Below are 23,911 nucleotides of genomic sequence, written 5' to 3'. Positions count from 1 at the left end.
AGTTGACTAATCCAACACCTTAAACCCTTTCTGCTTGCTTCTCTTTAATAGAGGTTCTAGAAAAGCACGTATTTAGTCGGCCAGATTCCTGGAACTCCTCAAGGGCTGGCCACATGTCCTTGTTGAGGTCACTAGATATAAGTAACAGTATTTGTGGGCCTTTAGGGAAAGACGCTGCTTCTCTATGAAAGGAACAGATGAGGAAGACCATTCATTGGTGTGACTCCCTCCCAGTCCTCCCGCCTTGGGAGCAACAGTAGAAGCATGAAAACTCTGGAAGTAGTGAAAGCATCTGGTCTTTGGTGGCATTTTTGGTCATCTTGACCCAAGTTAGCAGATGCTCATATCCAGATCATGGTAACACCAGAACAGCATTCTATGTCAGCACCATGTATTTCCCTCACAAAGAGAAGAATTCATGCTTAATGAATGAATGCATCTCACACTTTTCTCTTCTGCCTTGATTTCCCTTTTCTTCTCCCTAGTTAGGGACTGTGTCCCTCAGTCATCTGCTGTATTCCTAACTTCCAGACCCTCAGGGTGTGACTGTGTTCAAAAACAACATCTTACAGAGGTAATGCTGTTAAAATGAGCTTGTTAGAATTGGCCCCATCCAGTATGACTGGTATCCTTTAAAAAAGAGGAAATTTGGGTGCACACCCCAGAGGGATGGCCGTCTCCATGCCAAGGAGACGGGCCTCAGGTGAAACTGCCTTGCTGACACTTTCCTTCATCTTGTACTTGCAGCTTCCAGGACTGTGAGATTAAAATTCTGCTGTTTAGGTGACTCTGTCTGTGGTGCTTTGTTAAGGAAGTCTTTTGGTGAGGTGGGGGAGGGGGATTACTCAAACTTACAGTTTAACAATCCATCATTGAGTTAAGGCTGGGCAGAAACTCAATCAAGATCTCGATGCATACATCATGAAGGAATAATGCTCGCTGACTTATCAAGAAGCATGCTCAGATCTTGTACAGCCAGAGAGTGCCCGAGGGCCTAGCTCACTGTGGGTGGCACCATTCCCTGTACAGAGAAATCTTATCAAATGAATATATGTTCGGCCTTCGCTCCTCTGTTAGAATTTCTTCAGTGTAGCTCCCTACAGTTATATGATGACTGTTCCCCCAATGGTCAATTTGTTAAACACAGTAGTGTTGCTGAGAAGTCAGAGCCTCCTGGGGGTGGAGCCTAGGGAGGTCCTGAGAAGAGGGCTGTGAGCCTCTGCTTTCCTCCTCCTCCTCAGTAGTTTCCTGGCAGCTTGTTCTGTGGTGATGTTCCCACCATCCAGTATGTCTACCAGGGTCTACCCAACCCCATCTGTAACCTCCAAAACTGAGCCCAAACTAACCTTTAATCATTGAGTTAAGGCTGGGCAGGCATCGTGGTTCGTTACAGTAACCAAATGCTGACTGACAGAAAGATCTCTGCTTGTGTCTCCTTGGCCACAATTGGATTGCATGCTCCCATGCAGAAGGAAGCTGGGATCGTCACAACAGTCTGCAACAGTCAAAGCTCACTTTGTTTGGCTTGAGTGGAACCTGCCTCTCTTGCAGTTTACTGATTCAGAATGGTGGGAATGAAATCATAAATATGATTCTGTAAAACAGACCTCATGAACCAGAGCAACTTTGTTCTCCCTCCCCGTGCTCCCAACTCAAAGCACACACTGGTTATGTCTGGAGACATTGGTTTCTGTTGTCACAACCCTGTTGGCATCCAATTGGTGAAGCATTGCTTCCAGGTAGGCTAAGTCACACAAAAACAAAGCATCCCCCTCTGTCAGCAGAGCTGCGGCTGAGAAGCTGCTGGGGAAGGAGGGAAGAGGCTATGGATGGATGCTCCTGTTTTGACATGGCTGCTGTCTGCAGCATCACATCTTACCCCAAAATTCAACACAAAAGAAGTATCATAGAAAAAAATGGCCAAATTGATCAGCAGCACTGTGTCAGTCAGAGGGTAGGAGCGAGATCGTGTCTACTGTGCTCAGAACCACAATGTGCAGTCCCTGTCGGTCTAGTTGGCTCCAGGCTCCAGCATCTTGAGGGCAGAAGCTGGCCTGATCACACTGCCTGCCAGCCCCCAGTCCATAGCTGTCTGTCAGAAACTTGAGTGGAGCGGGAAGATCATCTGTGCAGATTAAAATTAGAAGAGAAGATGAAAATGATTATTTGGAAATAAACTTGAAGATGCCTACTTAGATCCTTTGAGACTATAGTCTGACACATAAGCAGAACTAAAAATATGAAAATATGAGACTGTCACTCTAGTCACTAAATTTCAGCTAGCTCTAAATATAATAAGGTCTTAGTTGCTGTGTAGAAGCATTGTGCTTTCACATTTAAGAGATATTAATAACTATACTTTGGTATATTGCCTGTATATGCTTAAAATACATTTGTTATTTTAAAAAGTAGCTCCTTAAGTATTAACTCAATGATTAGGTTTCTTTATATCTGTCCATGGTGACATGGTACAGTGAAATGTATTTGTGGTTTAGATTACAGCTCAGCAGTTTTTAAACTTCTTTGCTAGGACATTTAAATATGGTTTAGATAAGTGAATGACAGGCATGCTTGTTTCCAGAAAGGCAACAAGATTAAAAATAAGTCAGTGTGGGGACCTGCCACTTCCTGTGTAGACACCATCATTTTCCTGTTTGGATTATGGCTGCTGTCTACAGCATCACATTTTTACCTTCAAATTAAAAAAAAAATGTAGCATAGAAAAACGATGGCCAAATTGATCAACAGCATTGTGTTAGTCATAGTTCCCCAGAGGTACATGGTTGAGAGAATGAATGTGTCTCAGAGGAGACTTTATTAGATTACCTGACAGGACGCTATCAGAATAGACTAGCAATGGCTGCCTCACACTGCTTGGCTGAGAGCCCTGTAGCTGCTCAGCCATGAGCTGGATGTCTTGGCAGTCCCAATCTGGTACTAAATACCTGGAGTATTCCTGAAGAGCTCTGGTCATGAGTCTGGTGGAAAGCTAAGGAGCCTGGGTTCTGATGTCAGTGGAGGACACTGCAGTAGCCACAGAGTAGATGAACTCACCAGTGAGACCAGAAGGCAAGCAGGCGAAAAGCAAACAGCTTTTCCCTTAGACCTCCTTGTCTGGGCCTCCACCAAACAGTGTAACCCATATTGAGGGTGCATCTTCCCACTGCAGCTAACCTGGTCAAGAAAGTCTCTCCTGGGTATGCCTACAGGTTTGCCTCTTAGTTGATTCCAGGTCCAGTCAAGTTGACAGCTAAGACTAACCATCGCAGGCATGATGCTTGGGTTTTTTTCAAAGCCGGTGTACACCTTCTGTATAAGCAGTTGTTATTTCTTACATGTGGACTCAGTAACTGTGGATTCAAACAACCACAGACTGAAAATATTTACAAGAGAAAAATAGCATCTGTCCTGAAAACATGCAGACTTTGTTTTTCTTGACATTATTTCCTACATAAGACAGTACAGCAATGATTTGTGTGTGTAATTTACATCACATTGGGTTTTATAGGAAGTCTAGAGATGACTAAAAGTATATGAGAGTTGGTTCATATGCTTATGCAATATTCTGGCATTCTGTGTATGGGACTTGAGCATCCAAAGATTCAGGTGTACACGTCCTTGTGTCCTAGATAGCTTTAACTGTCGCGTTGATATGGCCATCTGAGAAGGGAGTATCAGTTGGCAGTTGCAGGTGGCCCAGATCCGATTCGCCTGTGGGAATAGCTGTGAGGGGTTGTCTTGACTGTTAATTAATTCGGGAGGCCCAATCCACTGTGGGTGGCTCAATTCCTAGGCAAATAGTCCTGAGCTGTCTAAAGAGTACTATAGACTAGTCTCCGAGCCAGGTAGCAAGCAACAGCCCCCACAGTTCCTACCACACTTCCTTGGCTGTGAAGTGAACGTCTGGTGTGGACTAACAGGCAGGCCTGCCTTCCGGTTCCTGCTTTGAGTTCTTTTTTTGACCTTCCTTAACAAAGCCAATAAGCACTTTGCTTCCCTAAGTTGGTTTGGTTGGAGTGTTTGTTGAAGCCACCAAAATGCAATTAGAACAATGTGGGTCCTGGAACCAATGCCCCCCAAACACATATGGATTCCTGGATATACAGTGAACCAACTCTGCCTCTACAATGAAGGACAGTTAGCTTAAGCTATGTTTTAGGCTATCCATTACAAAACACTAGACAGCACATTTGCCTAAATGCCCCTTAGTCAACTAACAAAGACTTTGCCTTGGGCTTCATTTCTCAAGGAACTGCCACAGATGAACTCCCTAACACATGTTCCTTTATACTCATACGCATTTCTCATATGCAAACATATAGGAACTCAAATGTGAGTTCCTATATACTCACATCAGTTCCTTATACTTAACTGGAAGTATCTAGAAGTTGGAGCCATCCCCTTTAAATCAGTCTCCAGTTTAGTATAAACTTAGCATTCTCTTAGGAATTTTCAGCCTGAAAATGCTCTTCAGCTGAGTTCTTCCTTTAGTTGCTTATGGATGACAGCTAATGATGTTTTACACGTCTAAGAGCCCTTCATTTCCGTATTACGCAGACATATCTGGTGTTGGCTCCAGGCTCCTTGCTATTAATAGCTGCTGAAGATGCACTGTACATCTAATTTGGCACTGCCTGTGGTGACACAATTGGTTCTCAGTTACTTTACTTCCAATGTGTGCAGCTCATGCCACGGGGAGCTTTGAGCTAATTGATGAAGTCTCTGAGCTCCAGGACTAAGTCGAAGACACTCTTTCTTCTCTCCGGATCCTTTAGTATCCCAGGTCTCTTTGGTTTGGTCCTATGACTGGAACCAGGGAAGCCAACCACTTCCTAGATTTGATTTCATCTCTGCTCACACTCAGGGAATATGGGAGTCCTCAGGGCAGTTTCTGAATGTCCATATAATGACTAGAGTTGTAGGCACAGAACGTGGCTTGATTTGGATGTATGTTTGTGGGACAAACATTTCTGTTTTGTTTAAATTGTTTTTAGGAAGCTTTGAAGAAAGTGATGAGTATTTGGTTGGGGAGAAGGGTAAAAATCCCGTATCATCTTTTGGTGGAGCCTCTCTCCAGTCACCTCACAGAATGCCCCTTTTGGTGCCACCACTGAAGGGCACACCTCCTAATATGGCTGTGGCATCAGCTGCCCCTTGGAGCTCACCCCCCACTTTCCCTGCCCACTCCAGTCTCCCCCTCAGCTACACCATAACCATGCCAAAAACAGGATACACGGCTTTTTTTTCTCTTCTCCTCTTTCCTAGCTTGCGGTATTCCTGATTGTGGGTTCATCCCTATCTCCCCTTTGCCAACATCTCTTCCTACTCAGTGCTGGTTCCCACAGGTCAGACATGAAACACTAGTTGTCTATCACACAGCTCCTGGATCAGGGATTCTTGGAAAGGAACTAAGTCTCACCCTGACACTTTAAGTGCTCAGATGGTCTCTGGATTTGACTGTAATTTTGATGTATGCTGTGTGAAGCTCTTTCTGTTACCATGGCACCAGCGTCAGTACCAAAGGACTGTGGATTAGAAGGGTAGCCAAAGCATAACTTTGTGAATGCTAGCTTCTTTGGATGGTGAAAAAGTACAGTGTGTCCCAGCCTTGGTAAAGGCTTGATATATTCTTTTACTTCAAGAATTAGTAATCATGAAGTGAGCACTGGCTGTAGAGTGAGTCCTCATATTAACCATGTTCCACAGCAAGCTGTGAAGGTGCCCTGAGATGGTCCCATTAGTGCATCTGTAAATACAGTGTCCATATTGACAAAACACAGTCCTGGTTTATCCATGACCTTCCAGTGAGACCAAATACCCTTTTAGTTTGTCACAGTTTGGTTTCAGTGAATGCCTTAGGTTCTTGGCTTATTAAACATGTAGAATATGCTTCTCTTTCCCGAGATTACTGAGTGTGAGCATTACCAAATCTTTTCTTGTTTTAGAAATTATTAATATTCAGAAAGAAACGCTTCAAATGTTAAGTGGCTGTGGACAGGTATGAGACCTGGGGCTGTGTGGCCTTTCTCACAAGGTCACAAGGTCTCTTTCAGAGAACCACATTATCGTCACAGCAAAAATGGTTGACCACTGTATTAATTATGGTACACCCAATGACATTGTGTCTTTTATGTGTTCATTCATTCAGTGGCTGTCAAGTGATTTGCCTTGTATTTGTCCAAGATGAACAAGAGAGACATAATCCCTGCCTTAGGGTCTTCATGGTTAGAGAACACAGAGACTAGCATATGAAGTTGTAGTATGGGGTATGTTTCAATTGTGAAGCTTACATTAACCCATAAGACATCAGTCACCTTTATGAGATTCCCCCAAAACTCTTACAGCATTGTTATTGCTGTTTTCAGAGCCATCACAGCCCAGACAAGGGCCTATAGACAGAGCTGTCCTGGTGACAAGAACCCACATTTGGGATTTTTTAAATTTTAATTTTAATGAGAGGTCAGAGAATTCTCTTATGTTACTATTTTGATGTTCTGTGAAGACCTGGAGAACTGGCTATGGTCAGGATTTATATGCATAGTCTCAGTAGTTTGCAGAGAGAGTAATGGTACCTGTCAGCAGTGAGTGGTAACCACCCATGGGAGCTTCAGCGGAACCAATGGTGCCTAAGTAGACAACATGGGAAGTGGCTGCTGCTGGAGTTGGAACAGAAGCCCTTATCTGGGAGAAGGAGTTCTTGGTATATTTTGCTTATACATGAAAATGTGATTATCTGGTGCAGCTGTCCAGATGTTAAGATAGAATTAAACTGTTATGGTTTTAGTCATGGATGTTTATGTCTTACACTTCACTTACTTAAGTTTAGTTCATTATGGAGTATCTAATTATGTAAAGAATCACATAAGATACCAAGGGGCTTATGCTGTTTGGGTTTCTATCAACTTGCCATAAACCTAGACATATCTGAGAAGAAGGAATCTTAATTAAGAAAACACCTCCATACAACTGCCTGTAAGCAAGTCTCTGGGGCTTGTTTAATGATTGATGTGGGAGGGCCCAGTCTACTGCCAGCCCTGGGAAGGTGGTCTTGAGAGTGTAAGAAAGTAGGTTGAGCAAGCCATGAGCAGCAAACCAGTAAGCAGCGTTCCTCTGTGGCATCTGCATTAGTTCCTGCCTCCAGGTTCCTGCCTGGGATTCCTGTCCTGACTTCCCTCAGTGATAGAGTGTGACCTAAGAGTTGTGAGATAAAATGAACCCTCTCCTCTCCAAGTTGCTTTTGTCATGGTGTTTTATCGCAGCAGGGAAAACCCTAAGACAGGGCTCTTAGTATTTTATTTTTATTCTCTGACAATTTCATACATGCATATAATGAATTTTAGTTATTTGTATCCCCCTATTGTCCTCTCTTACCCCCCTTCCCTCTCCCACTAAATGTTAGGATAAGACACACAAAACTAAAATCACATCAAACTATTTACTGGAGCATGGACAATATTTAGAGGCAGTTGAACAGCAAACATGTCTGATTAACAGTATTAAGTTCCCCACTAGGGCCTATGACCTCCCCAGCCACTGGTTCTTGGCCACAATTTACAGTAGCAGGCATAAATTCCCTCCTGTGGAGTGGGCCTCAGATCCACTCAGCAAGTGACTGATTACCGCCATCGTCATCATGACACTAATACACCTGTGGGCACATCCTGCCTGGAAGGTCGGTATTGTAGTTTTCCGGGTCACAGCTGGGTTCAGGACTGTTGATGACTTTTTAATCCCAGTAACCCTCATAGCACATTGCAGATCTGTGGGGAGGAAGCTTCCAGCTGAGTCTCAGCATGATTGTCTTGTAACCAGAGTATATGGGATCTTCGGCAATAAGGTTTTACCATAAAATTCCAATGGTCAACCAAGAGCAATGACAATAACTTGTATTGTCCAGGGGATGACTCACGGGACTCCTGCATCTGGAACTAGATTTTTGTTTAGTAACTTTTAACTTCAGAGAGGAGCATTGTTGATTCACGCAGGATACCTCTGTGCAAATTCCTTGTTTAAAATTACACTCGAATAAGCTTATAAAATGGACTTCCGTATGGCTTTTTCATACATCTGTCAGTATCCTCCCCACCCAGCCCTGCCTTCCCATCCCTGGTTAAACATTCCTACCCTCTGGCCCACCTTCCACTCCACGTCATCTATGTTCTAGTCTCTCTCCGAAGGCCTCTTCATTTCTCCCTTCTCCCTCTGATGGCCCCTGTCTATCTTTCGGGCTCTGAAGGCACTCCAAACTCGGTACAAAGGTTGAGAGTTCATAGATAGGGTTCACATCTGAGAAGAAAGCATTTGACATTTGTCTTCCCAGGCCTAGATTACCTCATTCATTATAATTTTCCTGCAAATTTCATAATAGAATTTTTCTTTATTGCTGAATAAAATTTCATTGTGCATATATACACTATATTTTCACTGTTCTTTCATCAGTTGATGAACATGTAGGCTGGTTCCATTTCCTGGCTCTTGTGAATAGAGTAGCAGTGAACATTGTTGTTCAAGTATCTCTCTAGGGGACACAGTCTTCAGGGCGTGTGCCCAGGAGCAATACAGCTGAGCCAAACGGAAGTTCTATATCTAGCTCTCTTGAGGGACCTCCACACTGACTTCCAGAGTGGCCTCACCAGTTTACATCCCTACCAACAGCAAACTAGAATTCCCTTTCCTCAAGTCCTCAGCATTTCTTGTCATTTGTTTTATTTATACAAGGAGTTCTTTTTTCCCCCTAGGGAGTTCTTATTTTTGAAACAGGTTCTCACTAAATAGACCAGTCTGGTCTTGAACTCTCTTCCATCCCCCTGTCTACCCCCTGAGGATGGAGATTCTAGGCAGTGCCACATGCCTGGTGAGGGCTTCTGTTTTGATCTCAGAGAGTCTACAGCTCAGGGTAGGGACAGGGACATAGGGTGGCAGGCTGAAAGTCACAGAGGGAATGTCAGTCAGACATGAAAGTAAACCTTTATTTCTAGTAGGAAAACCAGAGGATTATGGAAGTAGTTTTTCTGGTTGGTAAGAGCAGGTACTAGCTTGTCACAATGTCAAAGGTCACACTAAAAAAAAAAATCAAGTTTATTACAAATACTTAAGATCAGGATCACCTATGTTCAACATGTAAATCTTCAATTTAGAACCTACCAAGATTCTCTTTAGGCCATGAGAGATTTTAGTACAGATGGTACATGAATGATATTTGAAGACCTGACAAGCATATGCAGAGAATTAGAGGGTTTGGGCCAGCCTAATTTTATCTTTCTCAGAGGCAATTTAAAACTTAGAATGAACAATGATCTTACAGATAGACAAGTGGAGGTTGTAGTCTTGTGAATGAATCAGGACGTGGGGATTATGAGTGAGCCTATTAGGAATTTTTCAAGTGTCTTTTAGCCATAGACTCCTGTGGTTGGAGGATGAGTCAAGCCATCAAAGTTGGAGATGGAGGGAGGTGTGAGCTTTGGTCACTTCCTCCATTAGACCGTCAAGCCCCGCCTACCAGGGTACCCAGCACACAGTCTAAAGGGTTCTAGGTCAGTGTCCACAGTTTTCCAGGGAAAGTACAAGGGTCCAGGAAGCAGAAACAAGTGCCGGTCTCCCTGTGGCACAGCTTGGCAGAAACGGAAGCGAGTTTGGACTTGGTTTTGTTTTGTTGTTGGTTTTTTTTCTGACTTTGGCCTCTTTCCTTGACTTCTCTTCTGAGACACTACATGATTTGCATATCTTTCGTTTGTGTTTACAAATGCCTACAGCTTCTGAAATTGGACCAAGGTCTGATTAGGGGAAGTGGCTGAGGAGAAGACTGTGTGTGTGTTGTGCTCTGGCGGAGAGGATCTAGGTTCAACTCCCTGCCTCTTCACCTTGGTGTCTATTGGATTTGACTGAGTTTATCTTTTCTGTAGAGAAGAGGCTCCCCCACCCCCACACACCCTAGCCATGAACCCTATGCACAGTGTTCTCTCTCCAGTGAGAAATGCAGTCTCACAAAGACGGTGGGTTGCAGCGTGTGTCCTTTGTGAGCCATGTTTGAAAGTAGCGCTGTCTCAAAGGCTTTGGGTACAGGGGCCCACCACATGGCTCAACAGGTAAAGACGCTTGCCGCCAAGTCTGAAAATCTTGAATTCAATCCCCTCTGGATCCACATCCAGAAAGAGAGAATGGTGAACTGAAAATTGTCCTCTGGCCGTCGTATGTGTCACCCCCTCCTCTTACACATAGTTTAAAACGAAAACCTCTGGTACAGGGTCTGAGGATGTAGCCTAGCAATGCAAGGACCGGAGTTCAATCCCAGGCACATCAAAACAAGCGAACAGCCAGGTGGTGGTGGCGCACACCTTTAATTCCAGCACTTGGGAAGCAGAAGCAGGCAGATCTCTGTGAGTTCGATGCCAGCCTGGTCTACAGAGTGAGTTTAAGGACAACTAGGGTTACACAGTAAGACCCTTTCTTAATAAACCAAAAACAAATAAATAGCAAAACAACAACCATCATGTGGCTGGGGTTACTGGACAGTCAGCCTAGTGTACTTGGTGAGCTCCAGGCCAGTGAGAGACCCTGTCTTTTTTAAAAGGTGCATGGAGCCTTAGAAATGATGCCCAAGGTTGACCTCTGACCTCTGCATGCAGGCGCACACAGGGGCACCTTCGTACACAGAGGCACATGAGTGTGCACACACACAAAACAACATCTATGCAGCGTTCCCTAGCCCCACTGGCTGTGAGCATCACAGAGGGCTGGGTAAGATGCCTTGGGTTGCTGTGCTGCCTTGGGTTGCTGCCTGCCTCTGGTTGCTGCGCTGCAGGCTGAGGGAACGACACTTGGAATGTGCTTTATTACATGGGTTATCCATCTTCAGATGGGAAGGACCTTCAGGCAGGGTCCTGAGCCTGTCAGTCCCCAGAGAAAAGCCAGCATAGGATTTCAGATTGGCCAGAGACCACAGAGACTAGGAAAAGTAAGGGTCGGTCAGTGTCCCCCCCCCCCATGCCCAGTGAGTCCCTGAGTGCAGTAAGGCACCTCCAACTAAACGTGAGGCCTGGCTTCCTGTGGCAGGGGTTTTGGGGGTGCTATATGGGCATGTCACTAACCTAGCACTTCTTAATTTGTTAGAGAAATGTCCTGTGGAGCAAAGCCATCAGCTGTTGTCCTGGCTCCCATCTCTTCCCTTTCCTAGGCCCCTACCAGCTCTGACTCAGCCTGGGGCAGCTCCTGGATTCACACATTCTCCCCAAAAATGTCTACTCCCCACCCTTTCTCAGTTCCTTTTGCCAGTTAAAGGGAGAAGGATTGATTTGGACTCACCTTCTGTGGAGTTATTATAGACAGTGAGTATCTTTTCCAGGTGGTTATATTCCTATAAATTCTCAGCAGTAGCTGAAGCCAGGTTTCCACCCAGGGAAGACTGAGAGCTGGCTGGCATTGCCAAGTGCAGGCAGATCCGTCCACTCCTCTGTGAACTCTTCTTCCAGCTGAGACTGAATTCGCTCCAGGGAAAAGGAACAATTATGCTTATTCTTTGAAAATTGCTAATTTTATTTTAAACTGGGATAGTCCCCAGTTTTAAATATTTCACTCTCTTTCCTTGAGTTTGAATACTGTTTTTTTGGAATTAAACCTTAGCCCCAGGATGTCAGCACTGGGGGTTAACTGATCAGCAGTGCTGAGCCTACAGAACTGTTCTTAAAAATTCATCTTCACTGCTCATGAGAGGGAGAGAGGAGATTGTGTTTTGTTTAGTTTACCAACGAAACCATAGATAGCCTTCGGCCAAGACAGTTCCCTAAATCCACTGAATCACATTATTGTTAAGATGCCTGGAACTAGATATTCAGGTTTTTAGTTTGAGTACTATGTTGTAACACTGGTTACTTAATCTTTCACAAAAGTTTTTGAGTAAGAAAAAGGGAAATTTTTCCTCATTAATGGTCTTTAGGAGTCATCCACCCTTACTCAGTGCATGGCAGAGGACTACCAGTATTGGCACCTCCTGAGAACTTTCTAGAAATGCTCTTTGTCTCTAGCCACTGGTAAGAACCTGCATTTCAGTAAGGCCACCAGGTGACTTGTGTACATGTGGGGCTAGTCTGAGATTTTCATTCGTCATGTGAGAAAAATGGGGGAGCAGGCAGATTCTCAGAGTTCAAGGGAAGCCATCTTGACAGCAAGCTCCATGACCTCCCTGGATCCAGGCTTACAGCATTGCCAAAGGTACCCAGCACCATGATCACAAAGTGAAGGAATATTCTAGAACACCTACCATGGTGGACACTTTCCTAAAAATCACTGAGAAAGACTAGTCCTACACAGAAAGGCTGACGTGGTCATGTCAACACTGACAGATAAGGAACATGTCACCCTTTGCACGGGCTGTGGATAGCTTCTGGAGGCAGAGGAACCACAGGGAAGCAGGTCTGAACCCACAATATTGATGTTGGAGTTTTCATTGTTTATATTAGGAACTACCTCCATCAACACCAAACATGTCTATTATTGACTGGTTCCTAAAGTCAGGTGTTTTCTTAAAACAGTAAACAGAACCTGTTTCTCCAATTTCAGGTTTGTTGTAGTTAACACAGACCAGCTCCTTGGACTCTGTAAACTTTTATTTCCACTGCAAATAGGACGGTGCATAGAGCAGTGTGGGTCCCCTGTGTCTATGTTCTAACACCTGTCATTATAAAAAAGATGTCCAACCTTGACTGTCCAACCTTGCTGTGGCCTGAGAAGCAATGAGTCAATGACCTTGAAAGCCAAGCTGGAGGTCAAATGTTGAATGTTTCTGACAGAGAGGGAGAAATTCCCTGTTCTATATGTCTGAAGTCCCTACCTCAGGCAGAGGGCCAGGGCTGGTGGAGCCTGAAGCAGGAGTTCCACATGGCCCTGGGCTTGGAGGAGCAGAAACTTTTTGCCCTGGAGGAGGCAGTGGATGGACAGACTTTTGTTAATGAGCGTGAGATGTTTATAACTGAGATTCTGGGCTAGTCAAGTACAGAGGTTAGCCACACCATGGGCCGGTGAGCAGGGGAGCTGTAGAGAAAGGGTAAGGCAACCCACAGTACAGAACAAACAAAACCCATACTTAGGTGCTGGCCAGCCTCTGGGGAAACAAAAGAGAAGAGGGGAGGGGAGGGGAGGGAGGGAAGAAAGGGGAGGGAAAGGAAAAGGAGGGAGAAGTTATTCCCTCCTGAGTTCCGACTCCACCCGTCAGACTTACCAGAACTTCATGGTGGCTTGTAGAAGCTGCTCTGAGGGCTGGGCATTGTGGGGAAAAGAAAACTCCATTATCTCACGAAAGGGCTAATTACCCACTCTGTCTCTTTAACAGGACTTAAGGTTCTCTCTCTCTCTCTCTCTCTCTCTCTCTCTCTCTCTCTCTCTCTCTCACACACACACACACACACACACACACACACACACACTCACACTCACACTCACACACTCACACACTCACACACACACTTAGCCATGTCATTGACTTGTCCAACCAGAATGTTACATTTCTACCCAGGCCAGAGACTCCATTCTCTGGACCAGAGGAAACAGTCTTCCCTTCCAGGGCCATAACTGCTACTGTGATGCTATGAGGCTATTGGACCCATTAGAACTTCTTGATTGTAGAGAGTTGGCATGTTGTAGATTCTGAGCCGCATTATCTTGGGCTGTTCACAGCTCCCTTCATAGCCATTTGCTGACTACCTCTTTGTCTGACCAATATCCTTGCTATCATATGAAGCATTTGGGGGATGTATTAACAGACAATAGCTTCCAAAACCCAAAAGCTAAAACGGTCATTGGATTGTGTCTGAAGCCTAGAGCTACAGCATGTGATAACCCTCTACCTGGTATTTCCACCGGTGAGTATAAAAGGTGCCTTGATTCACTGGCTGACGTTTTCTGGGCAACTATAACAACTTCATGAACTCACTACCACATTAGTAAATGGAATGGGAGCAACCCAAATCCATATTCCCAGCCACAGTCACTCAGAAGTGCCTCCAGAGTAAGTTACCTCTTATTCCCTTTGAGATGAGAGCTGTGCTTTGCATCAATAAGATATAACTACATATGTCTGGTGAAACAGTTCATAGAGTAAAGGTGCTTGTCACCAAACCTTATGACCTAAAGTTAATCCCAGGGTCCCACACGGTAGAAGGAGGGAACTGATTGCCATAATTATGCTGTTCTTTAATTTTCATGTGCATGCTTCAGCATGCATTTGTGTGTGTGTGTGTGTGTGTGTGTGTGTGTGTGTCCACCAAATAAATAAATGCAATTAAAATATTTTAAAGATTTATGGGGAAGACTGTGGCAATGGCCTGCAGAGTTTAGAATTCCAAACATTCTAGTAAATTCCATCTCTCAGATTACTGCTGTGACTACTCACCAGGGCACTAGAGATGCACCTGAGAGTAAGTCCATGCAAGATCATGGATTTAGGGTAATCTGGTGGCATGGGTGTGTCCAATCCAAGCCGTGACAATTGTGCCATGTCAAAAGGCTTTTCACTGTGTGGCCTTCTCATTTTGTCTGGTGGCACAGTCTTATGAGGTAGTCCTCCTAGTCAGCCACGTTATCCTTGAGCCAAAAGCCAAGCGTGCTTCTCAATCTAGCATGGCTTCTGAATCCACACTGTGAAAGCAAACTATCTAGGGATAATTTTTCTAAAAAAATAAGAAAGAGGGCCTGGAGAGATGGCCCAGTGACTGAGGTCACTGGCTCTTTAGAGGACCCGTGTGGCACTCCAGTTGCAGGATATCTGGTGTCCTCTTCTGGACTCCCTGAGCATTGGGGACACACATGATGATGCTCAGATATACAAACAAGCAAAACACTTGTTCACATGAAATAGAATAATACATTTTTAAATTGAAAAACAGAAGAAAGAAATCAAGCTTTACTGATACTATAGCCCATCAGTTGTATGTCAGAGAGACTCGTGTTGTACATGTCCATGGGAGGTTACCTTTCAAATGAGAGACTTGGCACGTATCAGAGGGGCAGACCAATGCCTGACCTGTTTAACATTGAGCATGATATCTGATGCTACCCCAGTTTATTTAGCTGCAGTGGAATCAATTTGTAGATTTCATCAATTTATATCTTCTTTACTCTGGTAGAAGAGATAAGCAAATTGAAATGATTCTTGCAGAGAGAGAGAGAGAGAGAGGGAGGGAGGGAGGGAGGGAGGGGGGAAGGGAAAGGGAAAGGGAAAGGGAAAGGGAAAGGGAAAGGGAAAGAGAAAGAGAAAAAGACTGAGGCTGATGTGAGGCACTGAGCCCAGGAGGCAGGAGGGCCAACGCTCCCCACAATGGGACCCTCAAGACGGTGGAAATGGCTCTGAGCTAACGAAACATTTTCCAGAAGAGGATTTGAAATGTGACTTGTTTGCACTGTCCTTGATGCTGCGTGTCACCCAATATCCCTCATGCCTTATAATAAAAGTGCAAGGACACTGGGCAGCCATGGCGATTAGCAAATGATTTAGCTACTGAGCACCGACTACAGAGACAAAGCCTGCAGTTCCCTGAAGCCCTCCCGCAGCAGTGCTTACAACTTCACCAAACTTGTTACTAAATATTGAGAAGCTTCCTGGGAGAGTTACTGTTTCTATGCAAAAGGAGTGGGGAGCTACTTGTAACTTGGTAGAATCTTGTCCTTCTGCATGGTGTTTAAAAATGGTCGCAAGGCTAGGGAGGTGGCTTGGCAGGTAGAGCCCTTACCATGCTGGTGTGTTCAGACCCTGGGGTTCAGATTCCCAGGACCCATGTAAATGCCAGGTGGGCATAGCAGCCCACCTGTGGCTCTTCGAAGAATGGAAACAGGAGATCCTAGGCAAGCTGGCTGGCTAGACTAGCTACGTCAGTGAGCTCTGGATTTGATTGAGATGCCCTGCCTCAATTAATAAGATGGAGAACTGGGAAGGAAGACTCCTGACATCAGCTTTGGACCTCCACACACTCACACTGCACATGTGTGTGCCCACACTGCACATGTATGTGCCCACATACATGCAAACATCAGTGCACACACAGGGACATATGCAAAAAGAAGAGGAAAACTGTTTTTCTTTAAAAAGGTCACACACATGTGATATATATATTATTTATATCATATATATATATATATATATATATATATATATATATATATCACAACAAATGCTTGTCTTGTCAGCTAATGCAGTCAGCATGGGAATAGCAACTATTACTAACTGTGAAGAAACAAGGATGAAGACAGATGACGCAGTGTGGGATGTTTGCCCAGTTAGTTGTTTGAAAGCATGTATGTTGACAATCTGTCTCAGTGCAGGGTGTTTGCTGGAGTCTATTTCAGTAACTCATAGCCTAGAGGTGCCTCAGCACACACACACACACACACACACACACACACACACACACACATACACACACACACTCACTCTCTCTCTCCTCCCCCTCTCTCTCTCCCCCATGTGTATGTGCACACACATGTGCATGTGCGTGTGCGTGTGCGTGTGCGTGTGTGTGTGTGTGTGTGTGTGTGTGTGTGTGTGTGTGTGTACATGCATGTGCATTCCTGGTACATGTGAGGAAGCTACACTCCAGAAGATAACTTCTCCACAACTAGATTTCTTTCTTCTCCATTGACAGAACACTGTGTGGGAAACTTTGGGGTGTGCACCCACTGAGACCAGATGTGAGTTACTGCCTGAGCCACTCACAGGAAAGCTTTTGAACCAGTAACTAACCCTAGGTGTGCACACCCTGATACTGGATATGATCCAAATGGGTTCAGTCTCTCAAGTAAGAGTGTCTAACCCTGTGTAATGAAACAGGTTGTACCCACAAACATCTTCTGTTACATACAGACTGGGTTCCCCAGTCATTCCCTGTCAGAATGTTAAGATTATTAAACTTAGCATGAATTACACATTTTTTTCCTTTTAGGAAATGAGACTCAAATATGTTGACCTTTTCTAGGATAAAAATTATTCTAGCTACCTAATAAATGATTTTAAAAATAATCTCTGTGGAATTTTCATGAAGAATATGTTTATCTTGAGAAGGTGTGACTGAAGTAACTGAATGTCCTTCCCAATGCATCACCTAGGCTAGACTGAAAGCCTGCTTCCTCTGTGCACCATCCCTCAGATACTCTGCACAAATATCTCCCTCTCCCTCTATGCACTCAAGAAATGTGTGTTGATCATGTATTGGGTACCAGTGTTCACAATGGCAAGTGAGAGAAGCAGCCTTTAGAAAATGGGTAAGACATGAACATGATAGGTGTTAAAGGAAAATAAAAAAGCAAAAAGGAAATTAAGGAGTGCCCGGATACACTGTCATTTTAATTTCAGCAATCAGAGGAGAAGACTGAGTGAATATCTGAAGGATATGAGTGCTGGGTGAGCAGATGCCTGGAGTGAGGTCTCCTGAGAGGGAAGCGCTCAGACCTGGGGAGGACTTTGCTTGGGGTTTTAGTGGGAACCAAAGGAGTAAGTGGGGAGGAAGCTGCCATCAGGAAAGAAAGAAGTTGGAAGGTGTCCCCAGTCTTGGGAGAACCCCAGATGGGCTTCAGAGACTTGGTTTTATCCCAAGTGAAGCCGCTGCAGGGCTCCATGCTGAAGGAGTAGTACGCTCTGTCTCCTGCTTTGGCTGGAGTATTTGAACCACGTCACAGGGCAGGCTGAACGGAGACATTGTTGTGGAGAGTTGTGAGGAGCCATCAAGTCCTCGTAAGGAGAAGTGGCGCTAAGTGACCTGGGTGGGAGTGGAAGTAATGGATAGGTTTGGTGGCTTAAAGCCTCGTTCTGCATTGAATGAACTGTCCTCTGCTGCACAGATGGCCTCAGTGTCTGTCACAAAGCCACATCCTTAAAAGTCACACACTATCTCCTTAAAGAACTCTGCCCACTGCGGGGAGCGTGTTGAACGCATTGTCTACATTATGGGTGGGAAACAGCCTGGACAGACACAGTAGTCTATCTAAGGATTAAAAAGGGAGTGGTTGTGTTGCAGTTTGGGTTCAGGACTTGGCCCCAGTTAATGGTGCTGTGTGGGGCCTGGTGGAACCTCCAGGACACCACAGGCCTTTAGCTGTTGAGCTACCACAGTGATGCAGAAGCCCACAACTGGAGAGTGACTTTTTGTCCCTTATGTGCATTCTAAAGTGGCCCCTCTCTAAGGAGACCATCCCATGACCCTTGTGAGGCAAGGATTACTCGACTCATAGTATTCTTGTTATGTACAAGTCAAAGTTAATAGAGAAAAATTTCCAGGCTGCTGGAGTTTAATCAATTATTTTTGATAAACTTTCCAGTGCGCGTGTCTCACAGTTGAAGTAAACTATAGGAATAGTGAATTGATTGAGCTAATTCTGAAGAAGCGATGGGGTTTATAAAAGAGATGATGACAGATTTGTCTGGCATTATTCAAAGAAGGCAGGGCTGTGTGTGTTGGTACCCCACACTGGTGAGTTTATTTTTAATCCTGGAAGCTGTTGTCAGCGTGAGAGCAGTAATACAAATGTTTTGTATACGGTACAGCTCTGGGCCCCATCAGGACTCTGGGACAGAAAGCCAGCAGCAGCCAGGAGGGCTCAGTAGATAGGACAGCGGGCTCAGATGCTGCCAATGGCATAACAAAGACCAGCTTCTCTGTAAAGGTTGGAACAGGCCGAGCTGGCAGTTAGACCCACAGCTTCAGTCCTCCACGCACAGGAGGTAGTTTTTCTTCCCTTATTATTTGAGCCAAGAACAAAGAAACAATTGACTGGCTATAGCAGCCTCATGACAAGTAAATGACACTTTGTTTGGGATAATTGTAGAGCTAACATTGTTTCTTTGTCAGTTGATCAAAAAGGAAATTAAAATCTGCTAGGCAAACTGCCCCCAGAAGGTCAACAAATAAGCCCCTGAGTTCAATTTTCTTCTAGGGTTTTGGGAGGTGAACGGACAGGTATTTCCAGATTTTTCCCCTTGTTGAACTCAGTTGGTAGTCCCCTGTGTGGTTGGTTCCCTGGCCTTGTCCCCTGTGAGGTTGACATCTTCCAATCCACTTGGAGAATTCTGCGGCTCTCGATCCTAAGCCTCTCTTGAAGAACAACACATTATGGGTATTATCTTGAATTTTCTACCATTTCAAGAACCCTTCTAACCTGTAAGTGTCCAGTGGTTTTTTCTCTCCTTTTCTTTCCCTGTTGTCTAACTTAATGTTTTTATTGCTGTGAAGAGACACCATGACCATGGCCACTCTTATAAAGAAAATATTTAATGGGGTGGCTCGCTTACAGTTCAGAGGTTCAGTCCATTATCATCATGATGGGGAGTATGGTGGCCTGTAGGCAGACATGGTGCGGGAGGAGCTGAGAGTCCTACATCCTGTAGGCAACAGAAGTCAACTGGGTGGTATCCTGAACATAGGAATCCTCAAAGCCCACTCCCACAGTAACATACTTCCTCCAACAAGGCCACACCCACTCCAACAAAGCCATACTTCCTAATAGTGCCATCCCTGTGAGATTATGGGGGCCACTTACATTCAAACTACCACACCTGTGAGTGTACATGTGTGTGGAGGCCAGAGATTGACCCCCAGAGTCTTTCCTAGTTGCTATTCTTCCTTCCTTTTTGAGACAGGGTTTCTCACAGCATCTGAAGCTCACCAAGTTGGCAAGATTGGTTGGTCAGTGATGTCTAGGAATCTCATGTCTCTACTTCTGTAGCATTGGAATTATAGGTGTGAGATGCTGTGCCTGGCTTTTTATGTGTGTGCTGGGAGTTCAAATTCATGTCTTCATACTTGCACAGCAAGTGTGCTGGGTAGTTTTTGTTAACTTGACACAAACTGGAGACATTCAGGAAGAGGAACCTCAGTTGAGGAACTGCCCCCATTGGATTGGCTTGTAAGCTGTGGGGCAGTGTCTTGATTAATGATTGCTATGAGAAGGCCTGACCCCTGGCTGGGTGGTCCTGGGTTCTATAAGAAAGCAGGCTGAGCAAGCCATGGGGAGCAAGTCAGTAAGCAGCACCCCTCCATGGCCTCTGCATCAGCTCCTACCTCCAGGTTCCTGCCTTGAGCTCCATTCATGATGAACTGTAAGCTAGAAGATGAACTTAACCCTTTCCTTCCCACATTGCTTTTGGTCAGGTTTTTGGTTTTTTTTGGTTTTTTTGTTTTTGTTTTTTTTTTGTTGTTGTTGTTGTTGTTTTTTTTTTTAAATCACAGCAATAGGGAACAAACCAGAGCAGCAAGGGTTTTACCACCTGAGCTGTCTGCCCAGCCCTCCCGCTTTTTTCTAGAAAATATCTTTTCATGCCATTGAGAAGCCTGGTAGGTTTTGAATTATCTATTTCCTGGAGATCTTGCCGAGATTGTCCAAAAATGCCATTCTAAACCTTCACCAAAAAGAAGGCTTGGAAATGGAAGGCAGGTCAAGCTTGAAATGCTGGTCACCAGTGAGCTAGTGAGCCACAGATTCAGAAACCTAGACTTGACAAAACTCAGCATAGTCCTTCCTGTCATTCATGTGGAGGACTCTTCAAGCTGCAGCTTTGCAAGCTCATTCCAGGAACAGGTCTCTCTTCCCTCTGCTGGCCTTGCTAACAGCTGGGCTGGGGGTGAGGGGTGAGTACTGTACACAATCCACTGTATTTTAATTTCCTAAACTTCTAGCAACTTGTAATGTTATATTGGCAATCTGTGAGGAGACATCCTTTATCATCAGAAAACTTGTGAATTCTATGTAAATTCAGAATATCACGGGAATGTTCACACCCCGAACATTGCAAAAAACTGGGCTGTGTGTTATGGGCTTTGTTTGGGTTGACTGTGATTCCAATCATTAGAAAGGGGTTTCTTGTTCAGTCAGGTTTTTGTTTTGTTTTGATTAATAATCGCCATAAAATTCTAATGAGGAAAACAGAAACTGTATTAGGTATGTCAAATAAAGGAAGTTTAGTTGGAACCTGAAAAATGGGAGATGGGACAGTGCAGAGAGTGTAATGCCTCCCACAACGGAAGGCCAGGACAGCAGAGATGGTGCCTGACGGTATCCAGGTGGAGCTTGCTGAGCTGTCCAGGCTCAGTTTCTTAATCTCCTAAGTGTCCTGCTGGAACCAAGACGGCTGTCATAGATGCTCCAAGTACCAACCACCACTGGACAGCAGGATCCAACTGCAAGTTGACAGAATAATGGGGGATTCTGGGGGATATAGTTTTCAGTGTCCAGCACCCTGTGACAGAGTTGAGCACAGAGGGGAGGGGTCATTGGGAACAAGCAGACAGAAGAGCACACCATGTCTTTCATATGAACGTGGGGTGTTCTAGATGCACAGACCATGGACTGGGGCAGTGGGTGAGTTCTAGTCTCCCACCCAGCTCCATCAATGAGGAAATGTTCTGCATTTTTGTTTGTTTCCCAAAACATTATTTATTCACTATTATTATAATTTGTGTGTAGGGAAGTGTGTGGCACTTCCCTACATGGCAGGACATGTAGAAGTTTTGGAAGTTGTTCTGTCCTTCTGCTGTGTGGGTTCCGGGAATCAAATCCAAGTTGTCAGGCCTGGCCATAAAGCACCTTTCCTCTCGAAGCCATCTCCCCAAGCTGGAATCGCCTGAAGCCTTTTTAATGTGCGTGAACGTGCGTGCGTGCGTGCGTGCGTGTCTGCGTGCGTGTGTGTGTGTGTGTGTGTGTGTGTGTGTGTGCGTGTGTGCATGGCTGTGAGTCCTCCTCTTACCTTGTTCCAGATGGGGTCTCTGTGTCTTTGGACCTTCCAGACTCACTCCCCTTGAGCGTTGGCCATCCCCCATCTGTCTTCCTATCTCGCAGGAGGAGCGCTGGAATTTCAGATGTGAGTTACCACATTCGGCTTTTACACAGGCTTTGGGGATCCAAGTTCAGATCTTTTTTACCCCCAAGCCATCTCTCCAGCCCACATTTTAAATTTTCAGTAGTTTCCTTTTGTTTCATATTTGAGGCTAGATTTTAACTAAAATAATCCATCTGAATATTCTCTAGTTTATCTTTTATAATCCATTTTATTTTTGCAAATTTTGGAGCCGAGGCAACTAATATGGGCAAAAACCTTCCTAAAGGAACTAGCTGTCTCACAATACTTTCCACCAGATGCTGAGAGCAGCTGGATGAGGGAAAGGCTACCTTTATATTCCTAAGAGGTCTGTCTCAGGGAAGACGCCACTCTGATTCTCAGAGCTGAGATGAAAACTCTCTGCCTCACTTCCCAGTTAACACAGTAGCCTCATATTCCGGTGAAATTATTTTGACTTGTAATTTGAGGGTTTCCCGGCTCCGTGCAGAACGGCTTTCTGAGTAGCCATCATGCTCCCCCGCTACTTGGTAGTAATGGTACTGTGGTCTCAAAGACACAAACTACAGTCTAGCAGACGGGAAGGGCTCCTAAACCTGTGATATGTGTTGCCTGAATCTCCCCCATGACACAGGCCCTGCCTTCTTTCTAATGCCATTGGTCCATCTATCATTCTTACAACGGCCCCCACACAGGGCCTGGTGCAGGCTGGCGCCTCAAGAGACTCAACAAACATTTGACTATCCAGCTGTGGGTATTGGAAAGCTCTGCCTATTTGTGGGTCATGTGGGATCAATCACATGATCCACAATCTCAAAACGACTTGATTCAAATCCAGTTGCTATCATTTATTAACTGTATGAGCTTAGGAAGGTTATTAACATTTGCATAAAATCAGGTGGACATGGCATCTTCTTCCCTTTGTATCAGTCTATAATGTTCTCAGTGCTGTAGCTAGAACATACTGAACACAATAAATACCAGCTTACTGACATACCATTTCTTATTGACAGTAACATGCAAAATTCCATCTGGTCAGGACTCAATAAGTAATACAGTAAATGAATTTTAAGGATTTATGAATAAGAAGCCATCTGTATATGAGCAGGATTTGTTTTCACCATGAATCATCTGGAAGCCTTATGAGGGAGAAAACAACTGAATGAATTAGAAATGATCTGCGTTTTCATGTACAAGTGTGGGTAAGTCCAATCATGTGTGTAAACATGTGTGTACTTACCTGTGTATGGGCAGATTATGGCACAGGTCTGCTTTGGAATTTCATGTTCTGGTAAACAGGGAGAAACGGCTGCTAGAGATACACTGTTGGCTGTTGCTCCTTTGCTGCTGTTCCAGGCTGATTGTTTGGCTGTTGGTGGGTCATCTCTAGAATCCATGGGCAGTAGATTCTCCTGGTCCTTCATTCATGGTGCAGGTGCTGTGGGCCCTTGCTCACCAGGCAGTTACATGAAAGAGTAGAACAGTGTATCTAAAGATGAGCTCATTCCTTCCTTCTGATCCAAAATCTTTAGTGTCTAACTGGATATGTATGCATGATAGGGGGTGTCAAAGGTGGCCAGACAGTGTAACAGATTTTTTCTGGTGAGACCCAGTGGCTGGGAAGGGGCTATACCAGAGAACAACAAGGAGCTAGCACACCACAGTAATGACAATAACGATGACCTCACCAGGACAAATTAGGAAGTGGAGGAGAAAATGAGACCAGTTTTACAACTGTGTAAAGCTGTTTATGAAGGATCAAATTCTGAGTCACAATAGGAGCAGTCATCAGGTAGAATTTATAGACAAGAAAATACGAGTGTACACACACACACACACACACACACACACACACACACACACACACACCAATGTTCAGCTTCTCCAAAACTGCAAACAATGATAATTTATTGGACTCTTAAACTAAGAAGAATAATAAAATAAATATAAATGATACAAATACTGTACACATACACACACACACACACACACACACACACACACACACACACACACTATGCTTAGTGCCAAGAAACCTGCAGAAAAATAGTGTGTTTAGTTCTTGTTACTGACAATGAGATAATTACAGCTCATTTGAACATT

The 23,911-nt window shown here is 44.6% G+C and overlaps 1 protein-coding gene and 1 long non-coding RNA gene across 2 annotated transcripts in view; one reads left to right on the top strand and one right to left on the bottom strand.

The window, feature by feature from the left end:
• Nucleotides 1-23,911, top strand: part of Ncald (neurocalcin delta) — a 180,014-nt gene that overhangs the window by 48,932 nt on the left and 107,171 nt on the right. The gene's annotated exons all lie outside the window — the stretch shown is intronic.
• LOC118597119 lies at nucleotides 13,214-23,252 on the bottom strand. The gene is made up of 3 exons (XR_004946779.1): nucleotides 23,049-23,252; nucleotides 21,719-21,818; nucleotides 13,214-13,251 (listed from the first exon to the last, which is right to left on the bottom strand). It is a non-coding gene; the product is annotated as an uncharacterized LOC118597119 (long non-coding RNA).

The sequence above is a fragment of the Onychomys torridus genome, chromosome 16 (genome assembly GCF_903995425.1).
Source record: "Onychomys torridus chromosome 16, mOncTor1.1, whole genome shotgun sequence".
Taxonomy (NCBI): Eukaryota; Metazoa; Chordata; class Mammalia; order Rodentia; family Cricetidae; genus Onychomys; species Onychomys torridus.
The sequence above is the reverse complement of the archived record's forward strand: the minus strand, read 5'-3'. Positions and strand labels throughout refer to the sequence as shown.